We start from the raw sequence: 23052 nt of genomic DNA on the forward strand, positions 1-23052 counted from the left end.
TTCACCCGTATCCCTGGGCATGGGTTCTGTGTTATACTCCACAGGACTGGGTCCCACAACTGAACTGCATAAACATCATATTCAAAATCTTTGAACCCTCTGTTATCCAACAAGCTATGTCTTAGTTCTGTACGCAGCTTTTAGAGGTAAGGAGATGAGAGAAATGAACGGTATGTGCTATGCTGTTATTGCAAGGAAGGAAAGTAATCTTGCATCTACATAAGAGAAAATGGCGTGTGCTAGTGAGATGATGCACGGGACACATTCAATCTAGTTTTTCACATTGTAATGAATCAGATGTGTCTAATGATGAACAGGAGGTGGATGAAAGTTTTACACCTAGGTGTAGAGGGAAGAAAAGGAAGAGAAAACACCGGTAACTGGAAGAGAAATATTATAAAATGTGTTTCTTAGAGTACCTACTGCAAGAGGGTATACATTTTCAGTCCAGAAATACGTGAGGCTTCATTACAAGAAAGGCATTGTATCTGGATGTCAGACATACTTTTCCAACTTGCAGCCATTTGTGTTCATAAATAAAAAGGTTAATGTTCAGTCTTACAATGATTTACAATTAAGTAATATACATAATCCAGGTGTGAAAACACAAAATTGGGGTTATATACTATCCTTAGCTAAGTACTTAAAACCAAAAAATGTAGAGTGGTATGAAAAGGTCTTGTGTGTGAGCTGTGAATCATAAAGTTCAGATAGTGATACCGATTGTAACAATGCATTAGTGAAATGAACAATAAACTGAACGAAAATCATGTTAATTAATTCAATGTATCATCCAAACCTATTTTCCAATCATAGTTGATCCATATTCAGATGATATAATTACTCAGAACTGCGTTTATATAGGATTTTGGAGTTCCATGCAATAACAGTGTATAGTAAGAAAATTTAACTCATTTTATCCTTGTATCCATTCAAGATATTTGAGTACAAACTTTAGAATGTCTTATTGATTGTTAAATATTATGTTTATGTATCTCATTACCATATATTTGTATTTATATTTTAGTTATGGAGTATTCAAATTTAAAACTTTGACTTCCTGTTTCTCAAAACAACTTACAGTAAATCTACTAACGCTGTTATGCATCCAAATCCTCAACTGTTCTATAATAAATTGGTTCAGTCAATTGCCTTTCCTATTTTAGGTATGGCGATGGCTCTACATTTTGTGAAGTCAGCTGATATGATTCCTCTTTTATAGCCGTCATTTAATTTTCTGAACAATTGGTCTTGCATATCATTACCTACATCTCAGCTTTTACACTGTTATTGTATATTAAACTGTAAAATTTTGAAGTTTTTGAATAGTAAAATTTATATTGTAAATTAGATACTAATTTAAATATATACCTGATATGATTAAGGGTAAGAGAGGGCCAGGAGCCCTAACTTCACCATAATAAATTTGCTTTAATAATAATAATAATAATAATAATAATAATAATAATAATAATAATAATAATATTAATAACATTTCTGCAATTTTAGCCATTTAGAAAGTAAATTATCTGGACAATCAGAAAAGGAAAAGTGTGGTAGCATATACATATTGTCGGCAAACTTTATCTTGGTGCATTTACACCCTAGTGCTGAATTGGTCAACCTCGGCAATCTTCGAGATTCATACTGGCAACCTTTGAAACACAAACTATGAATCGCTTAAGCATCATTGTGTAACATCTGGCGTACACTTTACGTACTAGTACTGTTGTTGTTTACACAGCAAAGCCAAACTATAGAATTCATGCTAGGAACAGGATTCGCATCGAGAAATGTTATATAATGTATGTGACACAGTTATTGGCTTAAGATAATAACGGTTTAGAAACTTCATATCGATCGATCATATTATCTATTCAATTCAGATTTCATTTTCATTCAGTTGGCAGCACTACTAGAACCAGGACAGCTCCCTCCCTTACTCCTCACCCCCGTACACAAATGCACCAAGATAAAGTGTGCCGATAATATGTGTAGGATTATGTATGCATGCATGCTATCAAATTGTAATATCTTTCTGTTTATTTATCAGCCTCCTGGTCTTCTTTGTTCATGTTTCCTGTCTTATTGTGCATTTATACCTGTTTAAGAATTGTAAAATTTTTAATTGTTAGATCATGTGTTAGACTATTACTGGAATTGCATTGTGTTTTAACTATGTCTTCTATGAATGGTACATTTAAAATGGAATCGTGATGTTCTGTTAATTGAAGAAAAGGTTAAGATCATTAACAGACTCTTACCGTCTCTTATAAAAACCTTCAATGTTAAATTTTTGAGTTACAAAAACAGAGAGATGAAATTTTGAATTTTTCATCAAAGTTTTACTGTGAAGAAGCTTCCACAAGGAGGAAAACTGTAGAATTATCAGAGAATATAAAATTGGAAGCTCTTTATTTAACGTTCCTTCAAAGAAGAAGTGGGGGGGAGAGTCTATTTAAGGACCTTTGTAATGTGAAAAAATGTTGCAATTTAATGAATAACTGGGTTGCTCTCCTGACTTTAGGACCAGTACTGGATAGTAGAAAAATTTTAAATTTCTCCATGGCATTCATAAATTGGAGGTTCTAGGAGAATGTTTATCAAGTGGTCTGACTGCTGTTGAAAAATTTAAAACAGTTTCTTGGTAATTTTGAACAATGAAAACTATTCTCTGGATGACGTGTATAATGCTGATGAGACATGTTTGGATTAAAGGTCACTACCATGTAAGTAGCTTGCATCAAAGTGAGAAATGACAGCTTTTGGCTTCAAAATCAGTAAATAACAAGTAACAGTTATGGGAGTTATGTTGTTATCTTTGTAATACAGCACTATGCTGTTTCTCAAAGAGTAAATAAATAAATGCTAAAGGTATACACAACCTGCCGTTACTCATGATTCATAAATCTAAACAACCATGATGTTTTAAGAAACCCAATAATGTGCTTGGATGAACACCGAGTTATTTTATGATTAGCATTGAAATGAATTTATCCCAAAGATGATGTGATTCAGAAAAAAAAGAAGTCTGAAAAAGTGATCTTCTTACTTGATAATGTGCTATCTCATCCTGATGTTGAACTTTTGAGTGCAATTGATGAGGATGTTGAAGTGAAATATTTACTGCCAAATGTTACAGCTCTTATCCAGCCAATACGGGTACCGGTACATGAAGTGAAGATAGAGAAGCTTAGGCAAATGTACAAGAAATAAGTCTTTTTACAATTTGCTTTATGTTGCACTTACACAGATAGGTGTTATGGAAACAATGGGATAGGAAAGGGTTAGAAGTGGGAAGTAAGTGACTGTGGCCTTAATTAAGGTACAGCACCAGCATTTTCCTAGTGTGGAAATGAAAGCACAGAAAATCATCGTAGGTCTACCAAGAGCAGAATTCGAACCTAGTATCTCCCAAATGCAAGTTCATAGTGACATGCGTTGAATTGTTAAAAACTAGCAGTTACCCACAGATTTGCTCGCGTTGATTTCGTAATTTGACCAATTTGCAATTTAATGAATAACCGGGTTGCTCTTCTGACTTCAAGGCCAGTACTCCATAGTAGAAAAATTTTAAATCTCTCCATGGCATTCGTAAACTGGAGGTTCTAGGATAATGTTTATCAAATGATCTGACTGCTGTTGAAAAATTTAAACACAGTTTCTTGGTCGTTTTGAACAATGAAAACTATTCTCTGGATGACGTGTATAATGCTGATGAGACATGAATGCTAATGTTGTCCGCCTCCATGGCTAAATGGTTAGCATGCTGGTCCAGAGGGTCCAGGTTCGATTCTTGGCCGGGTCAGGGATTTTAACCTTCATTGGTTAATTTCAATGGATTGGGGTCTGGGTGTTTTTGCTGGCCCCAACATCCCTGCAACTAACACACCACACATAACACTATCCTTCACCACAATAACACAGTTACTACCTACACATGGCAGATGCTGCCCACCCTCATTGGATGGTCTGCCTTACAAGAGCTGCAACCAGCTATAAATGGTGACATGAAATTATTATTAATGTTCATGTATTTTTAAAGGACTTTCCAAATTCCAAGTTTCATGTCTGTAACATGTTAAGTTTTTACATATGGCCTGCTGTAGATATACCGGTACTCATTTTAAAAATTTGCCCATTTTTTCAATTCCTTTCAGCCCCTTAAGTGGATTTTCCAAAAACAAAAAATACATGTTTGTTTTTAAAGAGATTCCAAATGCTAGTTTTCACTCTGTAACATCTTTAGTTTTTGAGATATAAATATCCACATAAAAAGAATTCAACTTACTCTTCACTTCTTTCCGTCCCATTCCCCCTTAAGTGAACTTTCCAAAAACAAACAATACGTGTTTCATTTATTTTTAAATGAGATTCAAAATACCAACTTCCATGTCTGTATCATCTTCCGTTTTTGAGATATAAGTATCCTCATGAACAGAATTCAACACCTTCTTTAATTATTTTCAACGTCATCCCTTAAGTCAATTTTCCTAAAATAAAAAGAATATGTGTTTCTTTGTTTTTTAAAGGAGATTCCAAATAAAACTTACCAATTTTCTTGTCTGTAATGTCTTTAGGTTTTTTAGATATAACAGTCCACACACAAATAATTCAACTAATTTTTCAATTTTTTCACCCCTTAAGTGGATTTTTGAAAACAAAAGAAGCTCTTTATTTTTAAAGCAGATGCCAAATACCAATTTTCACGTCTGTAACTTTTTTAGTTTTTGAGATATAAGTACCGTATCCTCACACAAACATTTCAACTCATTCACCTCCTTAAGTAGATCTTCTGAAAACAAAATATATGTATTTCTTTGTTTTGATAGAATATTCCAAATAAAAAAATTCCATGTCTGTAATAGCTTCAGTTTTTGAGATAGGCTATAAGCATCCTCATAAAAGGAATTCAACTCCTCCCCCCCACCATTATGTTCATTTATTCAACCCCACCAAAATCCCTGTTTATATACTTTTAAATACCAATTTTCACGTCTGTCACCTTCAGTTTTGAGATATAAGTATTCCCATAAAATAAATTCAATATTTTTCACATCCTTTCACTACCGGTATGTCCCCTTAAGTGAATTTTCCCAAAACCATAAAATAAGTGTTTATCTATTTATAAAGGAACTTCCATATACAAATTACCACAACTGTAACATCTTTAATTTTTGAGAAATATGTATCCTCATGAAAAGAATTCACTATTTCACTCCTCCCCCCCCCCACAACCCACACATTGATTTTTTCCTAAAATTGCGTGTTTTTCTATTTTTAAATAAGATTCCAAATAACAATTTTCACATCTGTTTAATTCTTATAGATATAAGTATCCTCATACACGTTCTTCAACGAATGTTTTAATTCTTTCATCCCTCTAAGTGGATTCCGTAAACAAAAGAATACTGTACATGTTTCCTTATTTTTAAAGGAGATTCCAAATACCAGTTTTCACGTCTGCAACATCTTTACTTTTTGAGATATAAGTACCCTCATTCCAAGAATTCATCTAAATGTATGTCCAATCATTCAGTCAGTCAGTCGCCAGTCAGTCAGTCAGTCAGTCAGTCAGTCAGGACAAGTTACTTTATACATATAGATTGCGCTGCATTCGGTGTCTCATCCAGCTACATAATTGAAAAGATAACCAAGTAAGTTGGTAGTGCGGTTAGGGTCGCATAGCTGTAAGCTTCCATTCGGAAAATGGTGAGTTCGAATTCCACCGTCGAGAGTCATGAAGATGGTTTTTTGTGCTTTCTCGTTTTGACACCAGGCAAATGCTGGGGCCGTTCCTTAATTAAGTCCACAGCTGATACCTTCTCAGTTCTAATTCTAACCCGTTCCCATCTTTGTGTTATCGAAAACATTTGATGTGTTATAAATAGTTCCATGTTAGGAAATCAGTTTTGCTCTTATGACAACAGGGTTGCCGTATTAAATGACTCTGCTCAACAGCAGAACGGGAAAACGGTGGCATATAAATTTCTGAAATTCAGTATTTAAGTTCAAGATGAAAGGGGGAAGAGAATTAGCAGACTATGCTCCATTGCTGGATGCGCTAGCGAGTAGTTGGCTGTTCCAAGAGCTCTGTGCTATCTCAGTGATAAAGTAGTTAATAATTGTAGAAATTTACCAAATTTTGTGTGTGTGTGTGTGTGTGTGTGTGTGTGATACACTAATTGTGTTTAGTGTTTGTTTGTAGTAATCTACGATTAGTGGTATTTATTTACAGTTTTCTCACTGATTAGTTCCGTAGGCGTTCGCTAGATTACAACCTGTAATTTAGGACTGCGTAAAAGAAGAAATATCTCTTTCTGTTTAATAGTATTATTAAAATATCAATAGTGCACCCGCCCACCTCCTGAGTCCCAGACTAGCATTTATCTCAGGGGTGATCAGTTCGAAAACGATAAACAAAATTTATATAAAGAAAATCAAAAAATATATATCGGCGCATCAAATGAACACAGGGATGAACGGGGCATGCAAATTTAAGGTTACGGGGGACGACTCATTCATGGATACAAATTTTTGACTCCACAATAGGACTGGGAAGTGACAACTTAAATTCCATGGGCATACTGGACTAACTACAATGAAAAGATATGGAAACTGTTTCCTATTGAAATTGCAATGAAGAGCAATTTATTCACTTATTTTGCATACTACACATGATGACAGTTTTACATTGGGACACTTTAATCCTGAAAAATAAATGACATAATACTTGGATTTTACCTCACTACTCTGGTAGTGTAAAACATCTGGTGAATTCGCCCCAATTGGTTACAGGGGATCGAATTCACATCCGTATGATTGGACGTTTCACCGCTGGAGATCTTCTTTCGGAGACGAAGGCACGACAGTAACTTTTTACTGTCGTCTCCTCGTTCCGTTTGGACATGAGACACTTCCGGTATGTACATTCTGGTGAGCCGGACACCCACCGTAGAAAATGTTATCGCCTCGAAAAAACGGGAATTTATAATACGGACAAACTCTAGCCTATTATTTCCAGATTCATAAACACACCAGGTAGAGTTCATTAACTCAAAAGCTACTTTAATATTTACACTTGTCAATACGACAAGATGTACGGAAAGGTTCATTACTATGCTCTGACCATGAAAACATGTGCCGTCCGTGGGTTATTTACGTATCTACTGCTAACAATCTCCCTGTGAAAACCCAACATTTGGTTCAGAGCAGTTCGACACAGGATGACTGTCCCTATCATATCCTCCTATGATTATTAAATAATATCATTACCATTCTTTATCTGATCATTATCATATTCTTTGACTACCATCAATTAATTTTATTATTATCATTAATTTCAATTATAATCCTGTATTTGATTATTATCGTTTGTCATCCGGGATGATTATATGCCAACCCTTGCCGACGTTTCAAACGAAGGGTCGTTCTTCCTCCTAATTTATCCGCACAATATAATGATCAGCTTCCTCATAAATATTATTATTATTATTATTATTATTATTATTATTATTATTATTATTATGATATTCGTAACAATGAATCATCGCCCATTAAATATCTTAATTTCCTTTCATCATAATTATTATTCTCAAATTACTATTGCAAGTTCTTTATCTTCTGCTCCTTCAACTTTTCATTATTATTATTATTATTATTATTATTATTATTATTAATAATAGTGGAAATCGTGATTATCGTAACCCGTAATCATCCTTGCTATAATACTTCAACTTCTCGCTCTTATTATTTTCATCAAAAAAATAAAAATAAAAAAAAGTAGCTTCATTGGTTATTCTTCTTCTCCTTCTTCAAATATTTTATTTATTATTATTATTAGTTAAAAATCTCAAATTTTCCCTTTCTACTCCCAACATCATTATTATGTCCAAAATATAAAAAAAGTAAATTCTTCAAAAAAAAAGATAGCTTAGTTTTTATTTATTATTATTATTATTATTATTATTAAAAATGGAAAGATGATATTTTAATTTCCACTCTTTAGAATTTAGTCACATATGTTAAATCCCGTTATGAACCACTAAGATCTGCTTTATATCGGTCGGGACAACACGGTATTCGGGACCGTACCTTCACTTTCGTACTGCCGTTAATTTTATATGGGGACACCTGTCCTCCTAAGACACATCTCACAACCTATGGCACATCGCGGCTGGGCAAATACCTCCAATGCCGGCGATTGCTAAACTATTCCTTCAAATTTGAAGTCCATTTCCTTTCATCGGAACTCTTCAAACATTTAATTCATAAAATAATCCTCGGTGCGTGGATTCTACCACTAATAACACCGGCATATGCATTTATATCATATTAGGCCTTGAGTCTCATCTATTTCATCATTACAAACAATACGGCTCAATTTATTTCACGCCGGATATTCGTCCCTCATGACTTCCAACTCTAAATATGGGCTCAAATCATTCTGGGCTTTTAACATATCGTGACCATTCTAATTCACGTGCCTATATCGCTTTTAAACAAAATTTTAATGGTTAAATTAAAGTCCAAAAAGGTAAAATCAAAAATTTACGTAAAATCAAACTGACTACGCGAATGAAAGTCTTTAACGCTACATGTCATCTCCACATTGATTATTATTTTTGCACTGGCTAACTCACGAGGCACTGTCATTATTATTATTATACTTTAACTCGCAAACGCACAAATATTATTATTAATTTACTTTCCTTTGTCGACTCACAAACATGATTATTATTAGTATTTTAATGACCTTCCGTCCGCAACACAAATCTTCCATACTCTGGCTCTTTCATAATCTGGCTGTCTAATAGAAATTATTCCTAATTAAAATACAAATGATCACCGCAGTGAATGAAATTCAAATAAATGGGTTAGCACAAAAAAGAATTTAACACTTGAAATGAACTTAATTCAAAGTATTACAAACAGCATGCATTAATTGAAAGAAATATATCCCATATTTACATTATATACAACAAACAAATACTCAAATTAATTAATCTAACCCATTATTACGTTAATATAAATTAGTTCGTCCGTCTAACAAAAAAATAAAATCATGGACTCGGGAAGCAGACCATGTTAAGTAACCATAATTAATTTACACTGAACCCCGTTTAGTCGCGATAACATCCCCCAATATCAAAATTGTGTACTCATTCCTATGTAGAATTCCATTGTCTCGTAGCAGATGAGATATAGGCCTTACGGCCCCATGGTGATCTACTCGTCCATCATGTCGCACAATACAAATTTAACACAATAAAACACTTCTGGGTGACTACCCATGATTAATACCTTATTACACTATTTTACACAAGAATACTAATAACAAAAAAACCACTTATAGGTGCTCCTTGACCCCTGACACTCGCACAATATACTCTTCATATACGCCCGAAACACACGTCGTGACACATTACGACGAAATGTCGTTCATTTAAACCGGCGCGTATCGCGTCTTCAACCGGCACTTCCTGGTTTATTTCTAAGCGGTCTTGATGATCGCCTAGCTCCTATGGTTCCCTGCTCGGATAGTTATTCACCGTCTATCTTGAGGTGTTTACTTCAGGCTCCGCACACTGCCTTCCAAAGGTACTATCGGCGTTCCGTTAGTTATTTATTATTTAATCACATGACATTGATTAAATTCAACATACAGTTGTACTGATTAGTTACACTCGGTACCATGGATAATTTCACTGTTCGTATTCATTCTCCTAATAATTCACGCACTTTCAGCTTTAACTGACTTCGAATGCGTCCCGAGGTACTGACTTACAGAGTCAACGTGTCAGAGTCTCAACTACTTCATACGACTGACACGACTGGTGACCGATAACGACTGGTGACTGGTAAGAACTGAGTGAGTGAGGTCCGACCGGTCACAACTGGTGACTTCCAACGACTGGGTACTGGTAAGAACTGCGTGATGTGAGGTCCGCTTCTGGACTTTTATGGACGATATGATTTCCCGCCGGGGTCATCCGCGGTCAACTCCTGGAGAGGGGGGTTGATTATCCTAAATCGGCATATGCAAGCGGATTTGGATCTCTTGCTTTATCCTACTTAATACACTGGCGATACACATTCATGTGTCGTATTCTGAACTCCTATCGTTCGGTGATCATGGAAATATCACTTAATTTCTGTCCTCCACCTTTCGCGCGCTAACTCGGCGTCCCTGATGGCGTGCTCATCTCGACCAATGGCGAGATAGCGTGGGTCATTTCCACGAATTCATTACTTTAATTTATTACGATTACATTTAATCAACATGGGAATGATATCACGAAAATCCCCTCTATTCAATTATGTGGTTAGAATAATTTAATTATTGTTATCGGAGAAGCTAACTGGAGTTCACTCTGAGTTTTTCTTATGTTGGTTTATCTGCGGGCCTGTGATAAATTTTCTCATTGGTCAACACCGCTTCGGTTAGTTTGAAATCTCTTCCTTGTAACGTTGACAACACCAAATGCCTCGGGCGTGGAAAAACTGGCACGTCACATTCTCGGTATTGGTGATACATCTGTTCGCCCTTGGTCCGAAATATATACTCTTTCACTTCCTCGAAGTCATTATTCTGTTGTTGTGAGCTCTAGATTTAATCCTCTTATCTTTTGGCCAAGAAACATTTTCCCCCTAATGACAAGCTTACTGTGTGGCGACGGACAGTCGTGATATGTCTAGCTCATGTCGAAATTATCCCGTCCACACAAAACTGACACTGTATTCATTTAATATTCCTTTATATCTGCATTTCTCATATCAAAATCAAATCATGAAACTAGGGCCTATCTCATCAGGGTACAATAGGTTTGTTGATAAAATACTTACAAAGACGGGATATTAAAAGAGTCGTAACTTCGGCAACGGTTATAGTCTATTAGTGCAGGCATTTGACAGGGTATTTCAAAAAGCCGTTCAACGGTCCCACCTAGCACGAAGGTAATAACTTCTTTAAATAACGCGATACTGTTGTAAATTTTGTTTACAGAAAGGATTTCAACAGAATAGACAGTATTTCACTGGCGAAAGAGTTAACAGTCGTAATTGTTATTGATTATTGTCGCTCTTCGTATTCAAATATTGGCATTGTTGGCTACAGTATCAAGAAAATATAAATAAAATCAGCTGATTCTTGTATTGCGATTATTTGTAGTTTTGAGTAGGCAGTTAAAATAACGGTATCCGTAATTTATATTTCACACCCTCGATATTTCAGTATTTATGAACGGTTAGCCAATAATCAAGTTCCTACATTCCAATAATTGCAATTCAAATCCCTGGCGTACCGGCAGTTTAGAAATTATTGTAAACAACCTCATTTTTCAGCATTTAAGGGCACGTTTATTCTCCATCCCGCGGAGTAGGGAAAATACTAGTAATCCACCGTCTGTAAAGATCACATAACCCCATTTCAGTTGAGAATTGTAGTGTAGATACGGTATATTAGATAGTATCTTGCCTGTTATCTTCGTGTGTATTTTTGTGCAAACGGCAGGTTTCATTTCTATTACAGCATAGTAGGACAAAGTAGTACTAATATTAATCTGTCTACGTGTTTAACGTTTTTTGGTAATCTTTGAGTACTTACCGGTAGTTCTTGCGAACATCTGATTTAGGCCTAATTGATATTTTCATTTCTATTTGTGCTTAGTAATACGCTAGGATATGTCTGAACGTAGTTTAAACATTATTTTAGTGTAGTATAGTAACTTATTAGAGTGCCTATTGTATAATTTTGAGTAGTTTTGGGAATTTCGAAATTTAATGGTATTTTTCTTTTCTGTTTGTGGTTGGTAATAACCTGTTGTAATTAGAATACGTCTGAACGTAGTTTAAACTTATTGTAGTGTATTGTAGTATCTATATTTAGTCTGAACGTAGTTTAAAATTATGGCAGTGCATTACAGTACCGTGTGTTTATTCTATTACTGTGAAATATTTGTGTAGTATAGTACCGTTTGTGTGGTATCAGTACCGGTAGTAACTCTCTTACTATAATTCTGTTGTTGTAATTAGGGTAAACTTAACTGCAGTTAAGAATTGTTTAATTCTTGTGTTTTATTCTCTGTTTCCAGTAATTAACAGAAAGTTTCATCCTGTTAGCGTGTTGTAGGAATAAAAAATCGTACAATTAAGTAGTATTGTAGTGTAGTAGTAGTAGCCTATATTAATTTATTGTCGTGTGATCTTTGTGAACTAAACTAGACAATATTTATTTCCTTTCATTTTTATTTTGCACAGAATAAGTTATGTTATTTCTCCTTTACTTTTCATTATTTAGTAAAGAAGGGCTAAGGAGTGCGAGTGTAGGAACTGTGGGTGTGGCCAGGTATTAAGGAGTATAAGGGAGGAGGTGGAGAGCTTGTGGGAGATAATTAGGATCCTCTCAAAGGACATGAAGGAAACTAGGCCTCCCTCAAACAATGTACAGGATACAGTAGGTGTGATAGAGGGATGGGAAGATAAGGGGGGAATTGTAGAAGACAGGTGGTCTAATGTTTTAAGGGAAAGGAGATTGCAGGCTAAGGGCTCCATTCAGGATCAGAATTCAGGACAGGTGTCGGCGAGAATTCGGTACGAGTTACTGCAGGTAGAACAACCGAGGGAAGATGAGGAACAGGGAACTGTAGCCGAGAAGTGTGGAAGTAGGAGAAAGGAAAGAGGTAGGAAATGGAAGTGTGGAGTAGTGAATAGGAAAAGACAGGTGGAACAGGGTCATGGGGTGGAGAAAAGGGAGGAGGAAGTAGGTTCTGCAGCTGTCAGGAAAGATAGGACTGACCAGGGGGGGAGGGGATCATATGAGGTGGTACGGTTGAGGCTCTGGTCATGGGGGATTCCATAGTTAGACATGTCGGGAAAGTGTGTGGAGGAAAGAGTACCAGGATAGAGTGTTATCCAGGAATTATTTTAAGGCAGATGTTGAGGAAAGTAGAAGAGAGGGAGGAGGGAAAGGAGGTGATAGTGTTTCACGCTGGTACTACCAAGGTAAGACAAGCAGGTATAAGTACCAACATAGTTGGGGATGTGTGCGACCTGGTAAATGCAGCACGGGTGAAGTTTAAGGAAGCGGAGATTGTTATCAGTGGAATACTGTGTAGGATAGATACTGACTGGAAGGTGATTGGGGATTTAAATGAGACAATGGAGTGGGTATGTGGGAAACTGGGAGTGAGATTTCTAGATCCTAATGGATGGGTAGGAGATAGGGATGTGCGCTCAGATGGCCTTCGCTTAAACCTCAGTGGTACATATAAGTTAGGAAATTGGTTTAGAAGAGTTATAGGGAGATACATTCAGGGAAATGGGGTGGCCTAGGGAGCGGTGTTAAAGGAAACAGGAAACTGGAAATCAAGTAGGGTTGACATAAAAATGTTAGTGCTCAACTGTAGAAGTATTATAAAGAAAGGAATAGAATTAAATACGGTAATTTAATAGATATATATACTTACCAGATATTGTAATAGGAGTTGAATCAAGGCTGAGAAAAGACATAATGGATGCAGGCGTTTTTTCACGGTAGTGGAGGGTGTATTTTAGGATAGGAATGGTTGGAGGGGGAGTACTCATTCTGGTGAAAGAAAATTCGTAAGCTACGAAAAAGTTAAAGATAACAAACACGAAATTCTGGGGGTAAGGCTCGTCTCTAAAGATAATAAGCAACTTGATATCTTTGGAGTGTACAGACCACGAAAGGGTAGTGCACGTGCTGATTAAGAATTATTTGATAAGATAATCAGCCATGTGGGAAATGATAAGGAAAGGAACGTGATTGTAGCGGATGATCTCAATTTACCAAATGTCAATTGGGAAGGTATGCGAACGGCAGGAAGCATGTCCAACAAATGGCAAATAAGTTAATATGGGAAGGGAACCTGATTCAGAAAGTGATGGAACCAACTAGAGGGAAGAATATTCTGGATGTGGTGCTTGTAAAACCAGATGAGCTCTATAGAGAAACCGAAGTAATAGATGGTAATAGTGACCACGAAGCAGTTTTTGTGGTAATTAAAATAAATGTGAAAGAAAGGAAGATTAGGTACTTTAATGCAGAAACAAGTTCAAAGAAGGACATTCCAGGAATCATTAATGAACAATTAATGTGTGTATGCGGGGATCTTCAAAAGGCAGTATCTAAAGATTGTTGGTTACAAGGATAATCTCCAGATAGAGGAGGTGACTAATACTAAAGAAGTATTAACATTTACCTATGACAGCAATGACATTTAGAGTAAGATACAAAAGTCAAAAACTAGAAAAGCAGCTGTAATTGATAAGGTTTCGGAGGATATACTAAAGACAATGCGTTGGGATATAGTACTATATCTGAAGTAGTTGTTTGATTATTGTTTGCATGAAGGGACTTTAAAAAATGAATGGAGAGTTGCTATAGTAACCCCTGTATATAAAGGAGAGAGTGATAGACATAAAGCTGAAAATTACAGGCCAGTCACTTTGACATGCATTGTATGTAGGCTTTGGGAAAGCATTATTTCTTATTATATAAGACATGTTTGCGAAATTAATAATTGGTTTGATAGAAGGCAGTTTGGGTTTAGGAAAGGTTATTCCACTGAAGCCCAACTTGTAGGATTCCAGCAAGATATAGCAGATATCCTGAATTCAGGAGGTCAATTGGACTGTATCGCGATTGACCTGTCTAAGGCATTTGATAGGGTAGATCATGGGAGATTACTTTAAAAAATGAGTGCAATTGGACGTGACAAAAGAGTGACTGAATGGGTGGCTCTGTATCTAGAAAATAGAACTCAGAGATTAGAGTAGGTGAAGCTTTATCTGTCCCTGTAATAAATAAGAGGGGAATTCCTCAAGGCAGTATTATTGGACCTTTATGTTTTCTTGTATATATATATATATATATACTAGCAAGATACCCGTGCTTCACTACGGTATTATACTGACATTTATAATTGAATGCTACACGTTTTAAATATAATCCTCCGAAATTCGCGATCTGACTCGTTTTCTGAGAGAATCCGTCAAAATCGCGATCTGACTCGTTTCCTGAGAGATTACGGCAAAGCTCCTCACATTTTTCAATCTATCTCTCCAGCAATCGATTTCGTACTTTCCGGGCTAGGTCCAGGTATTTCACGCGGTCAGATGGGTCCCTAAATCTTTGCCATCTTTAAGCATGTTTAGTATGAATCAAATCCTGAAGGAGATCCGGCGTGGTGTCGTCTTGGGTGCCTTGGCGGTACTGAACCCGCGCCCGGACTGTGTTCGTAGTCATTACCAGGTCAGACCCCGTTTCCAGCGGGGTCCGCACAATTTGACGACGGTCCAGAATATTATTATTATTATTATTATTATTATTATTATTATTATTATTATTATTATTATTATTATTATTATTAGATGTTCTGGACCCCACAGCAAGATGCAAAACCACTACTTGGCGTTAAATTACATCTGCTGCCATGGTCATTGTTGACAATGTGACCAGCACCATTGTCGTGCGTAGGCAAGTGTGCGGGATTTCTAGCGATACGAATGACATACTTCCGTGCATTATTGACCTTATTATAGAGGTGAACAATTTGACGGTCAATCTCATTCCCATCGTTTATTTCAAATGTGTTTAGATTTGTATTTATATGCCAGGAGAGTCTACTGTAATCTAAGAACGTTCTCCAAAGGAAAAGATGGCTGTTGAAAACTAACCCAGGAAAGATTAAAAATGATCGGTTTGTGATCAGAATAAGTATATCGAAAATCTACAGCCTGTTCCCAGTAATTCAACAGGGTCAGGAATGGAATGAATAAAGCCCCATCTAGCGGCGACAATAGAAATTGTGCCGGCTGCCGAAGCACTCCTCTGGGGCAATGATCAATGAATGACAAATGAAATGAAATATTGGACAGTGTTGCTGGAATGAATGATGACAGGGAAAACCGGAGTATCCGGAGAAAAACCTGTCCCGCCTCCGTTTTGTCCAACACGAATGTCACATGGAGTGACCGGGATTTGAACCACGGAACCCAGCTGTGAGAGGCCGGCGCGCTGCCGCCTGAGCAACGGAGGCTCCTTATAAGTACGTTATGAACACTAAAATCAATATTGGTCTCACCTCCTTTTACCCCCCACCGCAGTTAAGTTTTTAACCCCCCCCCCCGCCAAAATAATTAAAAGAACGTGTGTTTCTTTATGTTTAAAGGAGTTTCCAAACACCAATATTCACGTATAATACCTTGAGATATAAACTTCCCCATAAAAATAACTCACTTTTTCTCTTCATTTCACACTCGCCGTCCCCACCCCAAGTGAATTTTCCGACAAAAAATACTTGTTTCTTTAATAGTAAAGGATCTTATAAATACCAATTATCATAACTCTAAATTCTTCATTTTTTGATTTATGTGTCCTCATGAAAGGAAGTCAATTCCTTTTCACTCCCACCCCCCAAGATGGTTTCCCCTCCTAAACGCGTTTTTCTTTGTCTTTAAAGGAGATCCAAATACCAATTTTCACGTCTGTAACAACTTTAATTTTTATTAGATGTATGTATTCACACACAATTAGGCCTAAGTTACTTAAATTTTTAAATTTTTCACCCCACCCCCACCCTACCCTTCATTGGATTTTCCGAGAATACGTGTTTCTTTAATTTTAAAACAGATTCCAAATATCAAATTTCACGTCTGTAACATCTTCATTTTTGAGATATCAGTAGCCTAATTATGAGAATTCAACACCATTTCAGCCACTTTTAACCACCCCCCTCCATCCAAGTGGTACTTCCGAAAACTAAAAATACAAGTTTCTTTATTTTTAATAGAGATAAAAATTACCATTTTTCACTTCTGTAACATGTTATGTTTCTTGATATGCACTGTAGAAATTCTGATTTTAAAATTTCACCCCTTTTTAGTTCCCCTTAAGTGGAGTTTCCAAAAACAAATCACCTATGTTTCTTTACATTTACAGGAAATTCCAAATAATCACTTTTTTACGTCTGTAACGTTTTACGTTTTTCAGATATTCTGTACATATAGTCTTTCAAAAAATTCACCCTAATTTGTCACTCCTGTTTAACCGCCATTAATTGGAATTTCCAAAAACAAAAAATATGTGTTTCTTATTGTTAAATGAGATCCCATACATAAATTTTCAGTTCTGTAATATCTTCAGTTTCTGAGATATATGTATCCTCATTAAAGGCATTCAACCCATTATTCACCCTTTTACACCCCTCCTATTGGGATTTACAGAAAACAAAAAGTACGTGTTATTTCAGTTTTAAAGCAGATTCTAAATACCAATTTTTACATCTGTAAACTGTTAAAGGTTTAAGATGTAGACACACTCATTTTAAAAATTCCCCCCCCCCTTTTCACCCCATTGTTTGGATTTTCCAAAAACGAACAAATACCTGTTTCTTTATTTTTAAAGTAGATCCCAAATAGCAATTTTCAGGGCTGTAATATCTTCAGGTCCTGAAATATAAGTAGCGTCATTAATGGCATTCAACCACTTTTTCACCCTTTTCCACCCTTCCTATTGGGATTTTCCGAAAACAAAAAATGCGTGTTTCTTTATTTTTAAAGGGGATTCTAAATACCAATTTGTACATCTATAATCTTTAGAGGTTTTGAGATATAGATACACTCATTTTAAAAATTCACCCCCCATTAATTGGATTTTCCAAAAACAAAAAAAGTACGTGTTTCTTTATTTTTAAAGGAGACCCCAAACACCAATTTTCAGATCTGTAATATCTTAAGGTTCTGAAATATAAGTAGCCTCATTAAAGGCATTCAACCTCTTTTTCACCCTTTTCCACCCTTCCTATTGGGATTTTCCGAAAACAAAAAAATACGCGTTTCTTTATTTTTAAAGGAGATTCTAAATACCAATTTTTACATCTATAAACTTTAAAAGTTTTGAGATATAGATACACTGATGTCACCACCTTTTCAACCACCCCCCAATTGATTGGATTTTCAAAAAACAAAAAATGCGTGTTCCTTTATTTTTAAAGGAGATCCCAAACACCAATTTTCAGGTCTGTAACATCTTCAGTTTCTGAGATATAAGTATCCTCATTAAAACATTCAACCCTTTTTCACCCCTTTTTACCCCCACCTATTGGTATTTTCCGAAAACAAAAATATACGTGTTCCTTTATTTTTAATGTTCTAAATACCAATTTTTAGATCTGTAAACTTTAAAACTTTTGAGATATAGATGCACTCATTTTAAAAATTCTCCTCCCTACTCACCCTCCCATTAATTGGATTTTCCAAAACAAAAAAATACGTGTTTCCTTATTTTTAAAAGAGATCAAAAGTACAAATTTTCAGGTCTGCAATATCTTCAGTTTCTGAGATATAAGTACCGGTATCCTGATTAAAGGCATTCAACCCCTTTTTCACCCTTTTCACCCCTCCTATTGGGATTTCTTGAAAACAAAAATAAACGCGTACCCTTATTTTTAAAGAAGATTCTAAATACCAATGTTTACATCTGTAAACTTGTAAAGTTTTGAGATATGGATTCACTCGTTTTAAAATTTCACCCCCATTTTCACCCCCTTAGCGACGGAATATCCAAAAATGCTCTCTTAGCGAGCACCTACATCTTAATATGAATGTATCCCCCAAATTTCATTTCATTATGTCCAGTAGTTTTGGCTCGGCGATGATGAATCAGTCAGTCAGTCAGTCAGTCAGTCAGTCAGTCAGTCAGGACAAGTTATTTTAGATATCAATGATATGTATAAGGAAGTGGCATAGAGATAAGGTTTTTTTCAGATGATGTTATTCTGTACAGAGTAATAAATATTACAAGATTATGAGCAACTGCAAAATGACCTCGATAATGTTGTGAGATGGACCGTAGGCAATAGTATGATGATAAACGGGGATAAAAGTTAGGTTCTGAGTTTCACAAATAGGTAAAGTCCTCTCAGTTTTAATTACTGCGTTGATGGGGTGAAAGTTCGGGAATTATTGTAAGTACCTAGGTATTAATATAAGGAAAGATCTTCATTCGGCTAATCACATAAATATAATTGTAAATAAAGGATACAGATCTCTGCACATGGTTTTGAGGGTATTTAGGTGTTGTTGTAAGGATGTAAAGGACAGAGCACATTTGTGTCTGGTGAGACCCCAACTAGCGCATGGTTCTGGTGTATGGGGCCCTAACCAGGATTACTTGATTCAGGGACTGGAAAAAATCCTAAGAAAGCAGCTCGATTTGTTCTGGGCGATTTCCGACAAAAGAGTAGCGTTACAAAAATGTCGCAAAGTTTGGGCTGGGAAGACTTGGGCGAAAGGAGAAGAGCTGCTCGACTAAGTGGTATGTTCCGAGCTGTCAGTGGAGAGATGGCGTGGGAAGACATCAGTAGACAAATAAGTTTGAGTGGTGTCTTTAAACGTAGGAATGATCACAATATGAAAGTAAAGTTAGAATTCAAGAGTACAAATTAGGGCAAATATTCGTTTATGGGAAGGGGAGTTGGGGAGTTGTACAATAAATTTACAATTTCTTTGCAACCATTTAAGAAAAGGCTAGGAAAACAACAGATAGGGAATCTGCTACCTGGGCCACTGCCCTAAATGCAGATCAGAAGTGCTTTACGATTGACTGATTTTTGTATGAACTCAAGGGGACTGGGTGTTTAGAGGGGGCTCATATTTATATGCAAAGCATAACGGGGAAATGGTGGCATATATACTCAGTACGTAAGTTCAAGACAAAATGTAGGGACAAAAAGCTAGAAATCATGTTCGTGAACTCTAGGAGAAAGGGGTGGGGGCGGTAGAGGGGCTCATTTTAATGTACACAGCATAACGGGAAAACGTGGAACAAAAATTTGTGGAAGTTTTAAAGTTCAAGATAAAGGGGGGAAGAAGATAAGCTGCTAATGAAGCACAGTTTACCTTTGTTTCTTCCTCAGGCTAATCCATAAAGTAAATAAATCACTGTATAAATTTTTTTCCTAGTTGCTTTACGTCGCACCGACACAGATAGGTCTTATGGTGACGATGGGACAGGAAAGGCCTAGGAATGGGAAGGAATCGGCCGTGGCCTTAATTAAGGTACAGCCCCAGCATTTGCCTGGTGTGAAAATGGAAACCACGGAAAACCATTTTCAGGGCTAAGAGACACATGCACTGACATAAAGTTTAGAAAACCACTTCCCTGCTACAGTAACAAGTTGTCAGGATTCACAGAGTAACAGATTACGAATTACATGCACCAGAGCAATACAGAAGGAAAATGAAAGAAGGCAACAAAGCGATGGTTGTTCCCACCATTGTGGTTGCTCCCTGCGAATGTGTTTATGAAATAGAAAAGCTCCGGTAGTTATTTCAGTAATGCCCAGGCAAAGAAAGCCTCATCATTTTTGTCTGTCTTTCATAATACAATATAAGTAAGCCTACCTTATAATAATCCTTAATCATGAGTAATTATGGGTTTCTAAGAGAGGGTGTGTTCCCTCCTTGTAGATCTATAAGAGCAATGCCATTTCCTTAACATGGAATAATTTATAATTTGATGTTAAACCAGTAGCAAAAAAAAAAAAAAAAAAAAAAAAAAGAAAGAAAGAAAAGAAAACTCCAGAGAGGAAATTACAAAAATATTGCTGATTCGAAGTTGCATAGCACTGAATATTAAACTCATGGTTTAAGATTTCTTCAACTGAGGTAGGTAAAGTGTGGTGTTTTATTAAAGATTACTGGTCAATGGTTGTTAATAACTTACTCTGAATGTGATGGTGGTTTTGAGTATGTAAATGTTCTTGGTCTGTAAAATAAAATAAGAAAATGCCAGATTAGTAAACACAAGATGTTTTTTACAATAAAGCACAAGTAAATATCTCAACTTAAAATTAAGTTTGCATTTATTTACTTACCCATCATCACCTAACGAATAATGCAGCCTGAAAGACCCAGATCTGTAATATACATAAACAGTTTTTCCTTTGTTAGGTATAAAGAATAACTTTGCATTGCTCTGATCAGTGATTTCATGTTAAAATGATAGTTACATACCCAGGAGAAAAGTGGTAAGTCTTGTGTCCACCACTGCAACAAATATAGGAACATCTTGAATTATAAAAATCAATTAGAAAATAAATGCTATAATGTGCTGTATAGAACAGTGAAATTTATATTTTTATGATACATTTATCAATATAAAACAACGTTTGTTTTTCAACTTACTTTGATTTTACTACAGGATGAGAATAATCTGTTCGAAATCTTGACCTGAAATTTAAAAGGTACATTAAAATATTTATCTTATTTTGTGATTCTTACTGCTAGAGAACTAGAATCTTAGGCTAGTGCTAATCCTAAACAGCTGCTAGGGTCCTCAATCCCAAGTAGGCTCTTTTCTCACAATTTTATTATTATTATTATTATTATTATTATTATTATTATTATTATTATTATTATTATTATTATTATTACTTAATGAAAGAGAAGATATTTTCCATGTAAATTTAATGAGTAGATAGGATTACAATTAACACGCTGTTAAGAAGAAATAGGGTCAAATCAACTAAGAAAGTGAGCTTTCTTGCATGATGAGATTAAAGTTGTTTAAGAGGCTGAAAGTGTATGGATTAAAAAAATATACAGCTGTAAGTGCAACAAATTCATCATTTGTCTTCATAAAATTCAGGCAAGATGACCAAAGAAATTATTTTTTTCTGCATTGCTTGTACTTACTTAAATTTCTTCTGATGCGATGTTGGAAAGTAATCAACATCAGTGCGAAAACGGAAAGGATGTCGTCTGAAAAGAAAAGATGCATACAGTTAAGGCGAGTTAATGTGTAGAAAATATGATTTACCTTTAATGATTGTTTTCCTCAACATAAAGCTTCTTCTTGAGATCAAGGTGATGGTCATTTGTAATAGAGCTTAAAGGCTGGTTCCAAAGGATATGATTTATTAGATATGGTACAAGAGGAATATAGCCCTTTGCATGGAAAAATACAACAAGCTCTGGGGAAAATATTCTTGGCAGAGATAAAAATTTATTTTCAAAATGTAGTTACTTGCTTCTACACAAGTTGACCAACAACACAGCATATCAAGTTTATCATGGTGAATGACAAAATTGTGAAATAAAAACTTTTAATATGAATGAAAATGAAAACCTATAACCTGTTTTCCAGTCTTTGACCGGGTCAGGTACGTAATGAATGAAGCAGATATAGTCTGTTATTACGATGGGGTCGCCACTCCCAAAGTGATTTATATTAATAAGTGATAGCTGCTATGAAATGAGAATGGAGAGTGTTGCTGGAATGAAAGATGACAGGGAAAACCGGAGTACCCGGAGAAAAACCTGTCCCGCCTCCGCTTTGTCCAGCACAAATCTCACATGGAGTGACCGGGATTTGAACCACGGTATCAAGCGGTGAGAGGCCGACGCGCTGCCGTCTGAGGCACGGAGGCTCTTTTAATATGAATAAATTAATGAAATGAAATGGCATATGGCTGTTAGTGCCGGAAGTGTCCAAGGACAAGTTTGTCTCGCCAGATGCAGGTCTTCTGATTTGACTCCCGTAGGTGACCTTCATATCATGATGGGGATGATGTGATGATGAAGACGACGCATACACCCAGCCCCTGTGCCAGCGAAATTAACCAATTATGGTTAAAATTCCCGACCCTGCCTGGAATCGAACCTGGGACCCCCGTGAACAAAGGCCAGCAAGCCAACCATCTAGACATGGAGCGGGACAATAAATGAATAATAAAGTATACCGAACCCTGTAGAGAAATGGGACAATAGTTGGACTAACAATAATAAAGTAAAATGCTTTGAGTGATGGTGAATAGCGATAACAGAGTCAACAATAATGCCTTCCAACAGAGAGCACAGGTTTTTTTTTATGTATGCCTGATAATGTCAAATGACTAAAAACCAAAAATGCGCAAGTGGTTGAAGGTTCTCCTAATATGGAAAGTGGTGCGGATCCTCTTTTGAGCTTTCTTCCATTCCACTTTTCCAGTTTTAAAGTAAATTTCTATGACTTCTTAACGTTGTATT

General features: G+C 36.0%; 1 long non-coding RNA gene across 1 annotated transcript in view; it reads right to left on the reverse strand.

Moving 5' to 3' along the window:
- LOC136879083 (uncharacterized) overlaps positions 1-21787 on the reverse strand; it is a 121051-nt gene extending 99264 nt beyond the window's left edge. Inside the window, exons 1-5 of the long non-coding RNA XR_010860891.2 lie at positions 21721-21787; positions 21211-21255; positions 21040-21072; positions 20901-20942; positions 20750-20791 (exon numbers count right to left, since the gene is read on the reverse strand). This is a non-coding gene — a long non-coding RNA (uncharacterized lncRNA). The remainder of the gene's footprint in view (positions 1-20749; positions 20792-20900; positions 20943-21039; positions 21073-21210; positions 21256-21720) is intronic.
- Between the last annotated feature and the right edge of the window lie 1265 nt (positions 21788-23052).

This window comes from Anabrus simplex, chromosome 1 (genome assembly GCF_040414725.1).
Source record: "Anabrus simplex isolate iqAnaSimp1 chromosome 1, ASM4041472v1, whole genome shotgun sequence".
In the NCBI taxonomy this organism is placed as follows: domain Eukaryota; kingdom Metazoa; phylum Arthropoda; class Insecta; order Orthoptera; family Tettigoniidae; genus Anabrus; species Anabrus simplex.